We start from the raw sequence: 19,247 nt of genomic DNA on the forward strand, positions 1-19,247 counted from the left end.
TAAACCTAACCAAGGAAGTGAAAGTCCTATACCCTGAAAACTACAAGACATTGTTAAGAGAAATTAAAGAGGACACTAACAAATGGAAATTCATCCAATGCTCTTGAGTAGGAATAATATTGTCAAAATGGCCATCCTGCCTAAAGCAATCTACAGATTTAATGCAATTCCAATCAAAATACCAATGAACTGGAACAAATAGTTCTAAAATTCACATGGAACCACCAAAGACCCCGAATAGCCAAAGCAATCCTGAAAAGGAAGAATAAAGCAGGGTGGATCTCACTTCCCAACTTCAAGCTCTACTACAAAACCACAGTAATCAAGACAATTTGGTACTGGCACAAGAACAGACCCACAGACCAGTGGAACAAAATAGAGTGTCCAGATATTAACCCAAGCATATATGGTCAATTAATATACAATAAAGGAGCCATGGAAATACAATGGGGAAATGAGAGCCTCTTCAATAGCTGGTGCTGGAAAAACTGGACAACATGTAAAACAATAAAAATGGATAATTGTCTAACCCCATATACAAAAGTAAATTCAAAATGGATCAAAGATCTGAATGTAAGTCATGAATTCATAAAACTCTACAAAGAAAACATAGGCAAAACTCTCCTAAATATAAACACAAACAACTTTTTCATGAACCTATCTCCATGGGCAAGGGAAAGAATAGCAAAACTGAACAAGTGGACTATATCAAACTAAAAAGCTTCTGTAGAGCAAAGGACACCAACAGTAGAACAAAAGGCCTCCTACAGTATGGTTGAATATATTCATTAATGACATATGCAATAAGGTGGTTGACATCCAAAATAAACAAACAGCTCATTCACCTCAACAAACCAAAAGCAAATAATCCAATATAAAAAAGGGCAGAGGAGCTGAACAGACACTTCTCCAAAGAAGAAATTCAGATGGCCAACAGGCACATGAAAAGATGCCCTACATCGCTAATCATCAGAGAAATGCAAATTAAAACCACAATGAGGTATCACCTCACACCAGTTAGGATGGCCAAGATCTAAAAAACAAACAACAACAAATGTTGGTGAGGATGTGGAGAAAGGGGAATCCTCCTACACTGCTGGTGGGAAGGTAAACTAGTTCAACCATTGTGGAAAGCAGTATGGAAGTTCCTCAAAAACAGAAAATAGAAGGTGGAGCCAAGATGGCGGCATGAGTAGAGCAGAAGAAATCTCCTCCCAAAACCACATATATTTATGAAAATATAACAAAGACAACTCGTCCTAGAATAGAGACCAGAGGACACAGAACAACATCCAGACTACATCCACACCTGCGAGAACCCAGCGCCTAGCAAAGGGGGTAAGATACAAGGCCCAGCCTGGTGGGACCCGAGCACCCCTCCCCCCAGCTCCCGGCAGGAGGAGAGGAGTCAGACCGGGGAAGGAGAGGGAGCCCAGGACTGCTGAACACCCAGCCCCAGCCCCAGCCATCCGGACCAGAGTGCAGACACAGTGCATGCATGGGGTCCTGAACACTACAGAAACACGGCAGGAAGACCGGTGAGCGGGTCCCTAAGGCTGGCGCCCAAGGACAAAGAAAAGGGAGCGGCTTTTTTTTTTTTGGCGAGTGTTTTTGGAAGTCTTAAAGGGACAGGGACCCCAAAACTGCACGGAAGCATCCAAGGACACTCAGTCCAGAGGCAGGGAAACTGGGGATCTCTGGGAACTCTAACCCTCTGGGCAGCAGGGAGCACGGAGGCAGCTCATGGAGATAAATAGCCTCCCAGCCACTCCCCCTCAAACACGGCTCCACCATTTTAGAGCAGTAACCTGAGGCAGGCCACACAAACCGCCACAGTGGAGATAAACTTCATTGCAGCCAGGCAGGAATCAGAAGCCCTGTCTGCGTGCCGCTACCCAGCACAAGCCACTAGAGGTCGCTGTTCTCCCAGGAGAGGAAGGCCACAAACCAACAAGAAGGAAACTTCTTCCAGCTGTCACTCCTCCCAGTTCTGCAATCTATTTCTATCACCATGAAAAGGCAAAATTACAGGCAAACAAAGATCACAGAGACAACACCTGAGAAGGAGACAGACCTAACCAGTCTTCCTGAAAAAGAATTCAACATAAAAATCATAAACATGCTGATGGAGATGCAGAGAAATATGCAAGAGCTAAGGGATGAAATCCAGAGGGAGATCATAGATGCCTGGAAGGACATTACAGAAGTGAAACAAACTCTGGAAGGATTTATAAGCAGAATGGATAAGATGCAAGAGGCCATTGATGGCACAGAAACCAGAGAACAGGAACGCAGAGAAGCTGACACATAGACAGATAAAAGGATCTCCAGGAAAGGAACAATAATAAGAGAACTGTGTGACCAATCCAAAAGGAACAATATCTGTATTATAGGAGTACCAGAAGAAGAAAAGAGAGAAAAGGGATAGAAAGTGTCTTTGAAGAAATGATTGCTGAAAACTTCCCCAAACTGGGGAAGGAAATAATCGAACAGACCACAGAAATAAACAGAACTCCCAACAGGAAGGATCCAAGGAGAACAACACCAAGACACATAATAATTAAAATGGCAAAGATCAAGGACAAGGAAAGAGTTTTAAAGGCAGCTAGAAAGAAAAAGGTCACCTATAAAGGAAAACCCATCAGGCTATCATCAGACTTCTCGACAGAGACCTTACAGGCCAGAAGAGAATAGCATGATATATTAAATGCAAGGAAACGGAACGGCCTTAAACCAAGGATACTGTATCCAGCACAATTATCATTTAAATATGAAGGAGGGATTAAACAATTTCCAGACAAGCAAAAGCTTAGGGAATTCGCCTCCTACAAACCACCTCTACAGGGCATCTTACAGGGACTGCTCTGGATGGGAGCACTTCTAAAAAGAGCACAGAACAAAACTCCCAACATATGAAGAATGGAGAAGGTGGAAAAAGAAGGGACAGATGAAAAGAATCTCCAGACAGTGTATATAAGAGCTCAATAAGCGAGCTAAGTTAGGCAGTAAGACACTAAAGAGGCTAACCTAGAATCTTTGGTAACCATGAATTCAAAGCCTGCAATGGCAATAACTACAAATTTTTCAATAGTCACCCTAAATGTAAATGGACTTAATGCACCAATCAAAAGACATAGAGTAATAGAATGGATAAAAAAGCAGGACCCATATACATGCTGCTTACAAGAAACTCACCTCAAACCCAAAGACATATACAGACTAAAAGTCAAGGGATGGAAAAACATATTTCAGGCAAACAACAGCGATAAGAAAGCAGGGGTTGCAGTACTAATACCAGACAAAATAGATTTCAAAACAAGGAAAGTAACAAGAGATAAAGAAGGACACTACATAATGATAAAGGACTTAGTCCAACAAGAGGATATAACCATTCTAAAATATATGTGCACCCAACACAGGAGCACCAGCATATGTGAAACAAATACTAACAGAACTAAAGAGGGAAATAGACTGCAATGCATTCATTTCAGGAGACTTCAACATGCCACTCACCCCAAAAGATAGATCCACAGGGCAGAAAATAAGTAAGGACATGGAGGCACTGAACAACACAGTAGAACAAATGGACCTGATAGACATCTATAGAACTCTACATCCAAAAGCAACAGGATATACATTCTTCTCAACTGCACATGGAACAGTCTCCAGAATAGACCACATACTGGCCCACAAAAAGAGCCTCAGTAAATTCCAAAATATTGAAATTCTACCAACCAATTTTCAGACCACAAAGGTATAAAAGTAGAAATAAATTCTACAAAGAAAACAAAATAGCTCACAAACACATGTAGGCTTAACAACATGCTCCTAAATAATCAATGGATCAATGAACAAATTAAAATAGAGATCAAGGAATATATAGAAACAAATGACAACAACAACACAAAGCCCCAACTTCTGTGGGACGCAGCAAAAACAGTCTTAAGAGAAAAGTATATAGCGATCCAGGCACACTTAAAGAAGGAAGAACAATCGCAAATGAATAGTCTAACATCACAATTATCAAAACTGGAAAAAGAAGAACAAATGAGGCCTAAAGTCAGCAGAAGGAGGGACATAATAAAAATCAGAGAAGAAATAAACAAAATTGAGAAGAATAAAACAATAGCAAAAATCAACGAAACCAAGAGCTGCTTCTTTGAGAAAATAAACAAAATAGATAAGCCTCTAGCCAAACTTATTGAGAAAAAGAGAATCAACACAAATCAACATAATCAGAAATGAGAACGGAAAAATCACGACAGACTCCACAGAAATACAAAGAATTATTAAAGACTACTATGAAAACCTATATGCCAACAAGCTGGAAAACCTAGAAGAAATGGACAACTTCCTAGAAAAATACAACCTCCCAAGACTGACCAAGGAAGAAACACAAAAGTTAAACAAACCAATTACAAGCAAAGAAATTGAAACAGTAATCAAAAAACTACCCAAGAACAAAACCCCAGGGCCGGACGGATTTACCTCGGAATTTTATCAGACACACAGAGAAGACATAATACCCATTCTCCTTAAAGTTTGCCAAAAAATAGAAGAGGAGGGAATACTCCCAAACTCATTCTATGAAGCTAACATCACCCTAATACCAAAACCAGGCAAAGACCCCACCAAAAAAGAAAATTACAGACCAATATCCCTGATGAATGTAGATGCAAAAATACTCAATAAAATATTAGCAAACAGAATTCAACAGTATATCAAAAGGATCATACACCATGACCAAGTGGGATTCATCCCAGGGATGCAAGGATGGTACAACATTCGAAAATCCATCAACATCATCCACCACATCAACAAAAAGAAACACAAAAACCACATGATCATCTCCATAGATGCTGAAAAAGCATTTGACAAAATTCAACATCCATTCATGATAAAAACTCTCAGCAGAATGAGTATAGAGGGCAAGTACCTCAACATAAAAAGGCCATATATGATAAACCCACAACCAACATCATACTGAACAGCGAGGTTGCTGAAAGCTTTTCCTCTGAGATCGGGAACAAGATAGGGATGCCCCTCTCCCCACTGTTTTTTAACATAGTACTGAAGGTCCTAGCCACGGCAATCAGACAAAACAAAGAAATACAAGGAATCCAGATAGGTAAAGAAGAAGTTAAACTTTCACTATTTGCAGATGATATGATACTGTACATAAAAAACCCTAAAGACTCCACTCCAAAACTACTAGAACTGATATCAGAATACAGCAAAGTTGCAGGATACAAAATTAACACACAGAAATCTGTGGCTTTTCTATACACTAACAATGAACCAATAGAAAGAGAAATCAAGAAAACAACTCCATTCACAATAACATCAAAAAGAATACAGTTCCTAGGAATAAACCTAAGCAAGGAAGTGAAAGAACTATACCCTGAAAATTGTAAGACACTCTTAAAAGAAATTAAAGGGGACACTAACAAATGGAAACTCATCCCATGCTTGTGGCTAGGAAGAATTAATATCGTCAAAATGGCCATCCTGCCCAAAGCAATATACAGATTTGATGCAATCCCTATCAAATTACCAACAACATTCATCAACAAACTAGAACAAATAGTTCAAATATTTATATGGAAACACCAAAGACCCTGAATAGCCAAAGCAATCCTGAGAAAGAAGAATAAGGTAGGGGGGATCTCACTCCCCAACTTCCAGCTCTACTACAAAGCCATAGTAATCAAGACAATGTGGTACTGGCACAAGAACAAAGCCACAGACCAGTGGAACAGATTAGAGACTCCAGACATTAACCCAAACACATATGTTCAATTAACATTTGATAAAGGAGCCATGGACATACAATGGCAAAATGACAGTCTCTTCAACAGATGGTGCTGGCCAAACTGGACAGCTACATATAGGAGAATGAAACTGGACCATTGTGTAACCCCATACACAAAAGTAAATTCAAAATGGATCACAGAACTGAATGTAAGTCATGAAACCATAAAACTCTTAAAAAAAAAATAGGCAAAAACCTCTTAGACATAAACATGAGTGACCTCTTCTTGAACATATCTTCCAAGGCAAGGAAAACAACAGCAAAAATGAACAAGTGGGACTGTGTCAAGCTGAAAAGCTTCTGTACAGCAAAGGACACTATCAATAGAACAAAAAGGCATCCTACAGTATGGGAGAATATATTTGTAAATGACAGATCTGATAAAGGCTTGACATCCAAAATATATAAAGAGTCACCCACCTCAACAAACAAAAAACAAATACTCCAATTAAAAAATGGGCAGAGGAGCTGAAAAGACAGTTCTCTAAAGAAGAAATTCAGATGGCCAACAGACACATGAAAAGATGCTCCACATCACTTGTCATCAGAGAAATGCAAATTAAAACCACAATGAGGTATCACCTCACACCAGTAAGGATGGCTACCATCCAAAAGACAAACAACAACAAATGTTGGCAAGGTTGTGGAGAAAGGGGAACCCTCCTACACTGCTGGTGGGAATGTAAATTAGTTCAACCATTGTGGAAAGCAGTATGGAGGTTCCTCAAAATGCTCAAAATAGACTTACCATTTGAGCCAGGAATTCCACTCCTAGGAATTTACCCTAAGAATGCAGCACTCAAGTTTGAAAAAGACAGATGCACCCCTATGTTTATCGCAGCACTATTTACAATAGCCAGGAATTGGAAGCAACCTAAGTGTCCATCAGTAGATGAATGGATAAAGAAGATGTGGTATATATACACAATGGAATATTACTCCACCATAAGAAGAAAACAAATCCTACCATTTGCAACAACATGGATGGAGCTAGAGGTTATTATGCTAAGTGAAATAAGCCAAGCGGAGAAAGAGAAATACCAAATGATTTCACTCATCTGTGGAGTATAAGAACAAAGTTAAAACTGAAGGAACAAAACAGCAGCAGAATCACAGAATCCAAGAATGGACTAACAGGTACCAAAGGAAAAGGGACTGGGGAGGATGGGTGGGTAGGGAGGGACAAGGGGGGGGGGAGAGAAAAAAGGGGGTTATGATTTGCATGCATAATGGGGGGTGTGGGAGAAAGGGGAGGGTGTACAACACAGAGAAGACAAGTAGTGATTCTACAACATTTTGCTATGGTGATGGACAGTGACTGTAAAGGGGTTTGTGGGGGGGACCTGGTATAGGGGTGAGCCTAGTACACATAATATTCTTCATGTAATTGTAGATTAATGATAACAAAAAAAAAAAGAAAAGAAAGAAAAGGGGGAGTACTCCCTGATAGGATAAAACTGACTGTAAATCAACGATTAATGCATGCTTTAAATATCCTTAATTTTGATCATTTAAAGGGTGTCAGATGATCAGCTAGGGAAATACATTTTTCTGATAATATTCCTTTCTCTTAAAAAAAAAAAGCTGTTTCTGTGTGGTGATCTACAATAAGTTCTTCGCAATGGTATAAAGGGCATATCAAAGTGTGGGCAAAGGGTTTGTTTGTGTTTATACAGAGGATCAAAGCCTAATTTGGCTACCCAGAAAACAAATTAAGATATGATATGAAGAAGAACTTCCAACATCAACATTCTCTGGAAGAGTCATTCCAGAAGATGATCATCAAAATACTTCAACAAAGATCCTGGCGCTGTTGCAGTTGTAGCTGCATTTATCCCACCGGTTCCTGGACTTACCATTGGAATGAAGAAAGGAGATATCTAAGCTGGCCTGTGCATACAGTAAAACAACAAATTTGACTGCATCTATACTGTTGGAACTCAACCAAGAATTAGGAGAAGTGCAAGTTGCAGCGCTCCAAAATCTTGCGCCCATAGACTATCTACTGTTAAAAGAACATATGGGATGTGAACAGTTCCCAGGAATGTGTTGTTTTAATTTGTCTGATTTTTCTCAAACTATTCAAATTCAGTTAGACAATATCCATCATATCAATGATAAGTTTTCATAAATGCCTAGGTTGCCTAACTGGTTTTCTTGGTTTCACTGGAGATGGCTGGTAATTGTAGGTCTGCTTTGGTTATGTAGGAGTATTCCTATTATGTTAATGTGTGTATGCAATTTAATTAGTAGTTTAAAACCTATACATGCTTATGTTACTCTACAAGAAGATATGTCAAAGAAATAATCAATCTTCCCATGTTTTCTTCTATCTGCTACTTCTATAGCTTTTCTTCTTCCTTCCTAATTACAACCCTTAAGTAGAATTCGTGCCTCATATCGAAATTACTGAGTATCATAATTCTTCCAAGTGGTAAAGATACCTCAAGACAAATGCTGGGCACAGAAGCCACAGGGCATAAATCTGCAAAGAACTAAAAAGCTAACCTTTTCAAACAATATGGCTTCTCTCTCACTTACCAACTTTACATTTCCCTGTATGGCCCCAGAAGATGACTGGTTAGCCAGAGACGGGTAAGATTCCTCAAGGGAGGAACAACCTAAGACAGGCACAGTCGCAGGGGGGCCATCAGGTGAGAAATTGGGGATCAACAGAGGTGAGGCTTAGAACCTCACCCCCCTGTTCTGAGAGAAATCTTCTGCATCCGTGGATGCTTTATTGCCCTTGTCTAGCTTGGATTAACACATAGTCTACAGGCACACACCTGATCATCTACATTTGCTCTTTTACAACGCTAAACTATGTTTTCTACCTTTATCTTGCATGTACCTACCACTTCAGCCCGACTGCAGAGGTGTCTGCAGAAGTCAGCTCTGAGAGCTCCTTGCCCCATGCAGGCAGCCAGGCCTGGTGCTGAGCACCCCACTGTGCCCCAGAGTCACAGCAGATACCACAGAAATACAAAAAACAGAGAATTCTATGAAAAATTATATGCCAAGAAATTGGATAACCTAGATGAAAAGGACAACTTCCTAGAAAAATACCTTAGAAAATTGACCTAAGAAGAAAAAGCAGACCAATTACCAGCAATGATATTGAACTGATAAATCAAAAACTCCCAAAAAACATTAAGTACCAGATGGCTTCACAGCTGAATTCTACCCAACATTTAAACAGAGCTAATACTCATCCTTCTTAAAGTATTCCAAAAATAGTAGAGGAGGAAATACTTTAAAAACTCATTCTATGGGGACAGCATTACTCTAATACCAAAACCAGGCAAAGACACCACAAAAAAAGAACATTAAAACATTACAGACCAATATCCCAGTCTATAGATGCAACACACACAGAAATCCTCAACAAAATATTGGCAAACTGAATTAAAAAAATACATCAAAAGGGTCATCCAGTACGACCAAGTGGGATTTATTCCAGGGATGCAAGGATGGTATAATATTCATAAATCAATCAATAGAATACACCACATCAACAAAAAGGACAAAAATTACATGGTCATCTCAATAGATGCTGAAAAGCCATCTGGCAAAATTCAATAACCATTCATGATAAAAACTCTCAACAAAATGGGTATAAAGTATATGTACCTCAACATAATAAGGCCTTATACAACAAACCCACAGCTAACATCATGCTCAATGGCAAAAAGCTAATTTTTTTCTGGCAGGTGTGAGGTCCTTGTCAAGGATGCCCACTCTCCCCACTTTTATTCAACATAGTACTGGAGGTCCTACCCACAACAATCAGACAACACAAAGAGATAAAACAAAAAGCATCCAAATTAGTATGGAAGAAGTTTAACTGTCACTATTTGCAGATGACATATATTATGTATAGAAAACCCTAAAGAATACACCAGTAAACCATTAGAACTAATAACTGGATTCAGCAAAGTTGCAGGATACAAAATTAATACACAGAAATCTGTTGAGTGCTTATATACTGTGTAACAACAATCTAGCAGAAAGAGAAATCAGGAAACAATCCCATTTACAATTGCAACAAAAAGAATAAAATACCTAGGAATGAACCTAACCAAGGTGAAAGACCTGTACTCTGAAAACTGTTAAGACACTCAAGAGAGAAACTGAAGACACCATTAAATGGAAATATATCTCATGCTCATGGATAGGAAGAATTAATGTTGTCAAAATGGCCATCCTGCCTAAAGAAATCTACAGATTCAATGCAATCCCTATCAAAATTCCAACAGCATTCTTCAGTGAACTAGAGCAAAGAGTTCTAAAATTCATATGGAACCATAAAAGACCCTGAATAGCCAAAGCAATCTTGAGAACAAAGCTGGGGGAATTATGCTCCCTCACTTCAAGCTCTACTACAAAGCTACAATAATCAAAACAATTTGGTCCTATCACAAGAATAGACCCACAGATCAAAAGAACAGAACAGAGAACCCAGAATTAAACCCATGCATATACGGTCAATTAATAAATGATAAAGGAACCATGAATATACAATGAGGAAAAGACACCCTCTTCTGTAACTGCTGGGAAAACTGGACAGCTACAGGTAAGAGAATGAAACAGGATTATTGTCTAACTCCATACACAAAAGTAAACTTGAAATGGAACAAAGCCCTGAATATAAGTCATGAAACCATAAAACACTCAGAAGAAAACATAGGCAAAAATCTCTTGAACATAAGTATGAGCAAGTTTTTCCTGGACACATCACCTTGGGCAAGAGTAACAAAATTAAAAATGAACAGGCGGGACTACATCAAACTATAAAGCTTCTGTGCAGCAAAGGACATGATCAGCAGAACAGAGATGCAATCTACAGTATGGGAGAATACATTCACAGATGACTCATCTGATAAGGGGTTAACATCATATAAAAAACTCATATGCATCAACAGCAAAAAAAAAAAAAACACCTGATTAAAAAACGGTAAGAGGACCTGAACAGAAATTTCACCAAAGAAGAAACACAAATGGCCAACAGGCACATGTTGAGAAGCTCCATATCACTGATCATCAGGGAAATGCAAATCCAAACCACGAGATATGACCTCACACCTGTCAGAATGGCCACCATCCAAAAGGCAAGAAATAACAGGTGTTGGTGAAGAGGTGAAGAAATGGGAACCCTGCAGGCTACACTGTTGGTGGGAATGTAAACTGGTGCAACTGCTGTGGAAAACAGTATGGAGGTTCTGTCCCTCAAAAAACTCCATTAATCAGAAATTCAACCCAGTAATTCCACCTCTAGGAATTTACCTGAAGAAAACAAAGTCCCTGATTCGAAAAGTGTATGAGCTCCTATGTTTATTGCCACATTATTTACAATACCAAGATATGGAAGAACCTAAGTGTCCATCAATAGATGAATGGATAAAGACAAGATGGTACATATACACAATGTAGTATTATTCAGCCATGAAAGAAATCTTACCATTTGCAACAACCCGGATGGATTGAGAGGGTATTATGCTCAGTGAAATAAGCCAGGTGGAGAAAGGCAAATATCAAATGATTTCACTTACTTTCTGGACTATAAAAACAAAGCAAATCAAAAAGAACAAAACAGCATTAGACTTACAAGTCCTGAGAATTGACTCATGCTTACCATGGGGTAGGGGTTAGGGAGGATGAGGGAAATAAAGGGTCACAAAAATTCTCAATATAATATAAGTTGGTCATGGAGATGGTAGTAAAGCATGGAGAACACACCCAGTGATTCTGTAACATCTTTCCAGGCTGACAGATAGTAACTGCACTAGTGGGGGTGAGGATTTAATAATATGGGTAACTGTTGAACCACTGTGTTGTACTGTGAAAACAGTATAAGACTGTGTATCAACAATACTTCAATAAAAAATTAAAAAATTTTTTCAACATTGCCACTAATAACAAATATACTAATTACTTTCACTTCTGAGCTGAAAACTGCTTAAAACATGTCCTTTTTGAAAACCTTATTTTTAAGAAAATGTTAAGATAACAAAAGAAGTGTCACTTTGCAACATCAACATCTGAACTTGTTTTTAAACACAGCTAAGCACATTCCACACATAAATAAGGGGTCAGACTAATGTACAGCACCAGAGAGTATTTCAGAAACTCACAGATTCACAATACATAAGGCTTTAGAAAAGCATGAAGTTAATTACCAGACCACTTGTGACTCACAGAGCTTCCTTGAAATAAAAGCTCAGTCTCTCGACTTTTCAGATTGGCATGAGTGAAAAAATATAGTAGTATTCTCTGGTCAAAAAACTAGGCACCATCAGCTTCTTACCCTCACTTTCTGCACCTAAATCAAATGCTGTAGTACTAGCTGTATACCTGTAAGAACAGTTTTGCTGTTGACAATTTAAAGAATTTATTTATGTTCCCACATCCTGCCCACAATTTAACGAAACTGCATTTTAGGTCAACTTCCAAAGAAACAATGATAAAGCCTTGATTTGAACAATTTGATAATGAGGCATATCTCCTGAAATACTTTAACTTAGTTGAAGTACACTCAACTACACAAACTGAGGAATGCTCAGTTTGTATAAAACAGTATCCATTGTTTAGAATTTAGACTTGGAAATAAAAGATCCATGGCAGTTGTTAGTACTTCACTGATTTTTAGAAATGTTACCTTGGGCAAGTGACAAGCTCCATCACCAGCTGTAAAATGGGATGCTGCACTGCCAAAGTCACAGGGCTGAAAGGAGGACTGAATCAGATGTGTATGAAGGCATCTACATGTATAATATTGTGAACTATACTGATAAAAGATGTAAGATGTTCTTATTTGTTATCAAATAGCAGAATGAAATACCGAAAACAAGAAATATGTAATAGCTGTAAACCTTTAGGAAACAACCCAAAAGGTTAGCATGAAAAAAAAAAACTAGTAAAATGAAAATAAATGAATTGTGGTATATTAATAGAAAAGAATACTATACAAAATGAAAATGAATGGTAGCTTCGAGAAACACACTGGGTAATTCTCACTGACACACTGAAGGAAAGAAGGCAAGAAGTAACATGCACGCAATGACTTCACTTGCATAAATTTCAAAAAGAGTTAAGCTACTTTGTTTAGAGATGCATAGGTATACATAGGTATAAAAGTGAAGCAAGGAAACTGTAATAGGTCAGGAGAGTGGTCACCTCCAGGGCTGAGGGCAGAGTTGAGGACACAAAGAGATGTCTAAGGGCTCCTGGAACGCTGACAGTATTCAACCTCGTGATGTGGGTGGCAGTTACACAGGTAGTTGCTTTCTAGTTATTTATGAAGTAGTACATTTATGCTCTATGCAGTTTTCTATATGTTTTTAAATGATAACAATTTAAATGAAATATAAGTAAAAGGAGCAAATAACTTCCAGTGTTCACAGCAGAGTGATGAAGATTAGAAATAGGTAACATATCCAAGAAAAAATTAATAACCTTGCTAGATCTGAAGGACTTGGTTAAACTACTGCACTTGGAGTTGGGATTGAGGTCTATCAGATGCCAAAGAGGTTTCTGCCAGTATACAAAAATTACTTATCACTGACCAAGTCTGAATTATCAATGAGGCTTATTCATAGCTGCACTAGCATTAATTCTACCCTAGTACAGTTAAAATGATTCTCTGGTATTTGTGGTACAAGATCCTTTCGAAAAAATAACCCATTTCCAGAAGAGCTTTCAAACTGTGTACTTACCACGTCTACTTTTCTGTGGCTAACTGAAATTCAAATAAACCATTGTTTGCTGAGCTCAGTTATAAAAGGTATGGATAGGGCCGTGTGTGACTAATGATATAAGAGCAGTTAATTTTTTCTTATATTTGAAATGACCAATTATAGGTTAGTCTTTCTTAACAGTTTCATGTAATCAGTGTGTACTCTTTTTTTTAAATATCTAGCTTCTTTCATTCAGCATGTTTTTGAGATTTATTCATATTGCCACTATTTTTTTTTCTAAATAGATTTTGAACATAAATATAGCACAGTTTGTTTAGCCATTTATCTGTTGATGGGTATTACTATTCTTCCAGCTTTTTGGCTATTAAAAATAAAGCTGCTATGAACTTATGTGTACAAGTAGTTGTGTGGACAGCTTTAATTTGTCCTGAGTAAATATTTAGAAAAACAACTGCTTGGTCAAATTTTAAGTTTTATAATTTTAATATAAGAAACTGTACGCCAGTTCTCCTATTCAGTTGTACCTTTTTGCACTTGTGCCAGCAATGTGTAACAATTCCACTTTCACATCCTATAAACACTTTCTATCATATTTTAAATTTTAGTCTAGAAGAATTCTAGTGAGCATGAAGTACTAGCTACCTGTGGTCTTCCTCTGCACTTCCCTGATAACTAACTTTCCTGATATTTACTCTTTTCTCTTTTCATATACTTGCTGGCCATTCATTTATCTTCCTTGATTAGGTATATTCAAATCTTTTACCCATTTTTAAATTGAGTTATCTTATTCAGCTGTTTATATATTCTAGATCAAGTTCTTTGATATATGCATTGTGAATATTTTTTCCTAGTCTCTGCCTTTTCCTTTTTTTTAAATTCATCTTTCTGAGAGTGTAAGTTTTTTTTTTTCAGTTATTTATTTTTTATTTTGGTATCATTAATCTACAATTAGATTAGGAACATTATTTTTACTAGACTCCCCACTTCACCAAGAACCCCCCAAACTCCATTACAGTCACTGTCCATCAGCATAGTAAGATGCTGTAGACTCAGTACTTGTCTTCTCTGTTGCACTGCCCTCCACGTGCCTCCCCCAACATTATACATGCTAATCTTAATGGCCCCTTTCGTTTTTCCCCCTCTTATCCCCCCATTCCCACCCATTATCCCCAGTCCCTTTCACTTTGGTAATTGTTAGTCCATTCCTGGGTTCTGTGATTCTGCTGCTCTTTTGTCCCTTCAGTTTTTTCTTTGTTCTTCTACTCCATATATGAGTGAAATCATTTGGTACTTGTCTTTCTCCACCTGGCTTATTTCACTGAGCATAATACCCACTAGCTCCATCCATGTTGTTGCAAATGGTAGGATTTGTTTTCTTCTTATGGATGAATAATATTCCTGTGTATATGTACCACATCTTCTGTATCCATCTACTGATGGACACTTAGGTTGCTTCTATTTCTTGGCTATTGTAAATAGTGCTGCGATAAACATAGGGGTACATCTATCTTTTTCAAAATGGGCTGCTGTATTCTTAGGGTAAATGCCTAGGAGTGGAATACCTGGGTGAAATGGTATTTCTATTTTGAGCTTTTAGAGGAACCTCCATACTGCTTTCCACAATGGTTGAACTAATTTACATTCCCACTAGCAGTGTAGGAGGGTTCCCCTTTTTCCACAACCTAGCCAACATTTTTTGTTGTCTTTTGGATGGTGGCAATCCTTACAGGTGTGAGGTGATATCTCATTGTGGTTTTAATTTGCATTTCCCTGATGACTAGCAAGGCGGAGCATCTTTGCATGGGTCTGCTGGCCATCTGAATTTCTTCTTTGGAGAACTGTCTCTTGACCTCCTCTGCCCATTTTTTAATTGGATTATTTGCTTTTTGTTTGTTGAGGTGCATGAGCTCTTTATATATTTTGGATGTCAAGCCTTTATCGGATCTGTCATTTATGAATATATTCTCCCATACTGTAGGATGCCTTTTTGTTCTATTGATGGTGTCCTTTGCTGTACAGAAGCTTTTCAGCTTGACACAGTCCCACTTGTTCATTTTTGCTTTAGTTTCCCTTGCCTCAGGAGATACGTTCATGAAGAAGTCACTCATGTTTATGTCCAAGAGATTTTTGTCTATGTTTTTCTCTAAGAGTTATATGGTTTCATGACTTACATTCAGGTCTATGATCCATTTCAAATTTACTTTTGTGTATGGGGTTAGGCAATGATCCAGTTTCTTTCTCTTACAGGTAGCCGTCCAGTTTTGCCAACACCAAGTGTTGAAGAGGCTGTCATATCCCCATTGTATGTCCACGGCTCCTTTATCATATATTAAATTGACCATATATGTTTGGGTTAATGTCTGGAGTCTCTATTCTGTTCCACTGGTCCGTGGCTCTGTTCCTGTGCCAGTACCAAATTGTCTTGATTACTGCGGCTTTGTAGTAGAGCTTGAAGTTAGGGAGCAAGTTCCCTCCCACTTTATTCTTCCTTCCCAGGATTGCTTTGGATATTCGGGGTCTTTGGTGTTTCCATATGAATTTTTGAACTATTTGTTCCAGTTCGTTGAAGAATGCTGTTGGCAATTTGATGGGGATTGACTTGAATCTGTAGATTCCTTTGCGCAGGATGGCCATTTAGACAATATTAATTCTTCCTTTCCATGAACATGAGATGTATTTCCATTTGTTAGTGTCCGCTTTAATTTCTCTTAAGAGTGTCTTATAGTTTTCAGTGTATAGGTCTTTCATTTCCTTGGTTAGGTTTATTCCTAGGTATTTTATCCTTTTGGATGCAATTGTGAATGGAACTGTTTTCCTGATTTTTCTTTCTGTTAGTTCATTGTTAGCGTATAGGAAAGCCACAGATTTCTGTGTATTAATTTTGTATTCTGCAACTTTGCTGTATTCCGATATTAGTTCTAGTAGTTTTGGAGTGGAGTCTTTAGGGTTTTTTATGTACAATGTCATGTCATCTGCAAATAGTGACAGTTTGACTTCTTCTTTACCTATCTGGATTCCTTGTATTTGTTTGTTTTATCTAATTGCTGTATCAAGGACCTCCAGTACTATGTTGAATAACAGGGGGGAGAGTGGGTATCATTGTCTAGTTCCCGATATTAGAGGAAAAGCTTTCAGCTTCTCGCTGTTAAGTATGATGCTGGCTGTGGGTTTATCACATATGGCTTTATTACATTGAGGTACTTGCCCTCTATACCCATTTTGTTGAGAGCTTTTATCATGAATGGGTGTTGAATTTTGTCAAATGCTTTTTCAGTGTCTATGGGGAAGATCATGTGGTTTTTGTCCTTCTTTTTGTTTATGTGGTAGATGACGTTGATGGATTTTTGAATGTTGTACCATCCCTGCATCCCTGAGATGAATCCCACTTGGTCATGGTGTATGAGCCTCTTGATGTATTTTTGAATTCAGTTTGTTAATATTTTGTTGAATATTTTTGCATCTATGTTCATCAGGGATATTGGTCTGTAATTTTCTTTTTTGGTGGGGTCTTTGCCTGGTTTTGGTATTAGTGTGATGCTGGCTTCACAGAATGAGTCGTGGAGTATTCCCTCCTCTTCTATTTCTTGGAAAACTTTAAGGAGAATGGGTATTATGTCTTCTCTGTATGTCTGATTAAATTCCGCAGTAAATCCATCTGGCCCTGGGGTTTTGTTCTTGGGTAGTTTTTTGATTACCCCTTCAATTTTGTTGCTGGTAATTGATCTGCTTAGATTTTCTGTTTCTTCCTTGGTCAGTCTTGGAAGGTTGTATTTTTCTAGGAAGTTGTCCATTTCTTCTAGGTTTTCCAGCTTCTTAGCATATAGGTTTTCATAGTATTCTCTAATAATTCTTTGTATTTCTGTGGGGTCCATTGTGATCTTTCCTTTCTCGTTTCTGATTCTGTCGATGTTTGTTGATTCTCTCTTTCTCTTAGTAAGTATGGCTAGGGACTTATCTATTTTGTTTACTTTCTCAAAGAACCAGCTCTTAGTTTCATAGATTTTTTTCTATTGTTTTATTCTACTCAATTTTATTTATTTCTTCTCTGATCTTCATTATGTCCCTCCTTCTGCTTACTTTGGGCCTCATTTGTTCTTTCTCCAATTTCGATAAATGTGACTTCATACTATTCATTTGGGATTCTTCTTCCTTCTTTAAATATGCCTGGATTGCTATATACTTTCCTCTTAAGACTGCTTTCACTGGGTCCCACAGAAGTTGGGGCTTTGTGTTGTTGTTGTCATTTGTTTCCAATATTGCTTGACCTCTATTTTAATTTGGTCATTGATCCATTGATTATTTAGGAGCATGTTGTTAAGCCTCCATGTGTTTCTGAGCCTTTTTGCTTTCTTTGTACAATTAATTCCTAGTTTTATCCCTTGGTGGTCCGAGAAGCTGGTTGGTAGAATTTCAATCTTTTTGAATTTACTGAGGCTCTTTTTGTGGCCTAGTATGTGGTCTATTCTGGAAAACGTTTCATGTGCACTTGAGAAGAATGTGTATCCTGCTGCTTTTGGGTGTAGAGTTCTGTAGATGTCTATTAGGTCCATCTGTTCTAGTGTGTTGTTCGGTGCCTCTGTGTCCTTACTTATTTTCTGTCTGGTGGATCTGTCCTTTGGAGTGAGTGGTGTGTTGAATTCTCCCAAAATGAATGCATTGCATTCTATTTCCTCCCTTAATTCTGTTGGTATTTCACATAAGTTGGTGCTCCTGTGTTGGGTGCATATATATTTATAATGGTTACATCCTCTTGTTGGACTGACCCCTTTATTATTCATTATGTAATGTCCTTTTTATCTTTTGTGACTTTCTTTGTTTTGAAGTCTATTTTGTCTGATACTAGTACTGCAACACCTGCTTTTTTCTCCCTGTTGTTTGCATGGAATATCTTTTTCCATCCTTTGACTTTTAGTCTGTGCATGTCTTTGGGTTTCAGGTGGGTCTCTTGTAAGCAGCATATAGATGGGTCTTGCTTTTTTAACCATTCTATTACTCTGTGTCTTTTGACTGGTGCATTCAGTCCATTTACATTTAGGGTGATTATTGAAAGATATATACTTATTGCCATTGCAGGCTTTAGATTTGTGGTTACCAAAAGTACAAGGTTAGCTTCTTTACTATGCAAGTGTCTAACTTAACTTACTTATTAAGCTATTATAAACACAGTTCTGATGATTCTTTGTTTCTCTCCCTTCTTATTCCTCCATTCTTTATATATTGGGTGTTTTATTCTGTGCTCTTTTGTGTTTCCTTTAACTGCTTTTGTGGGTAACTGATTTTATTTTTTGCCTTTAGTTAGTATTTGGTTGGTCTGCTTTCTTTGCTGTGATTTTATTTTCTCTGGTGACATCTATTTAGCCTTAGGAGTGCTTCCATCTAGAGCAGTCCCTCTAGAATACCCTGTGGAAGTGGTTTGTGGGAGTGAAATTCCCTTAACTTTTGCTTGTCTGGAAATTGTTTAATCCCTCCTTCATATTTAAATGATAATCATGCTGGATACGGTATCCTTGGTTCAAGGCCCTTCTGTTTCATTGTATTAAATATATCATGCCATTCTCTTCTGCCCTTTAAGGTTTCTGTTGAGAAGTCTGATGATAACCTGATGGGTTTTCCTTTGTAGGTGACCTTTTTTTTCTCTCTGGCTGCCTTTAATACTCTGTCCTTGTTCTTGATCTTTGACATTTTAATTATTATGTGTCTTGGTGTTGTCCTTCTTGGGTCCCTTCTGTTGGGAGTTCTGT

General features: G+C 37.9%; 1 protein-coding gene across 1 annotated transcript in view; it reads right to left on the reverse strand.

Moving 5' to 3' along the window:
- The window catches only part of CDC42SE2 (CDC42 small effector 2), a 147,043-nt gene that overhangs the window by 49,893 nt on the left and 77,903 nt on the right, over window positions 1-19,247 (reverse strand). The gene's annotated exons all lie outside the window — the stretch shown is intronic.

Source organism: Manis javanica, chromosome 14 (assembly GCF_040802235.1).
Source record: "Manis javanica isolate MJ-LG chromosome 14, MJ_LKY, whole genome shotgun sequence".
Taxonomy (NCBI): Eukaryota; Metazoa; Chordata; class Mammalia; order Pholidota; family Manidae; genus Manis; species Manis javanica.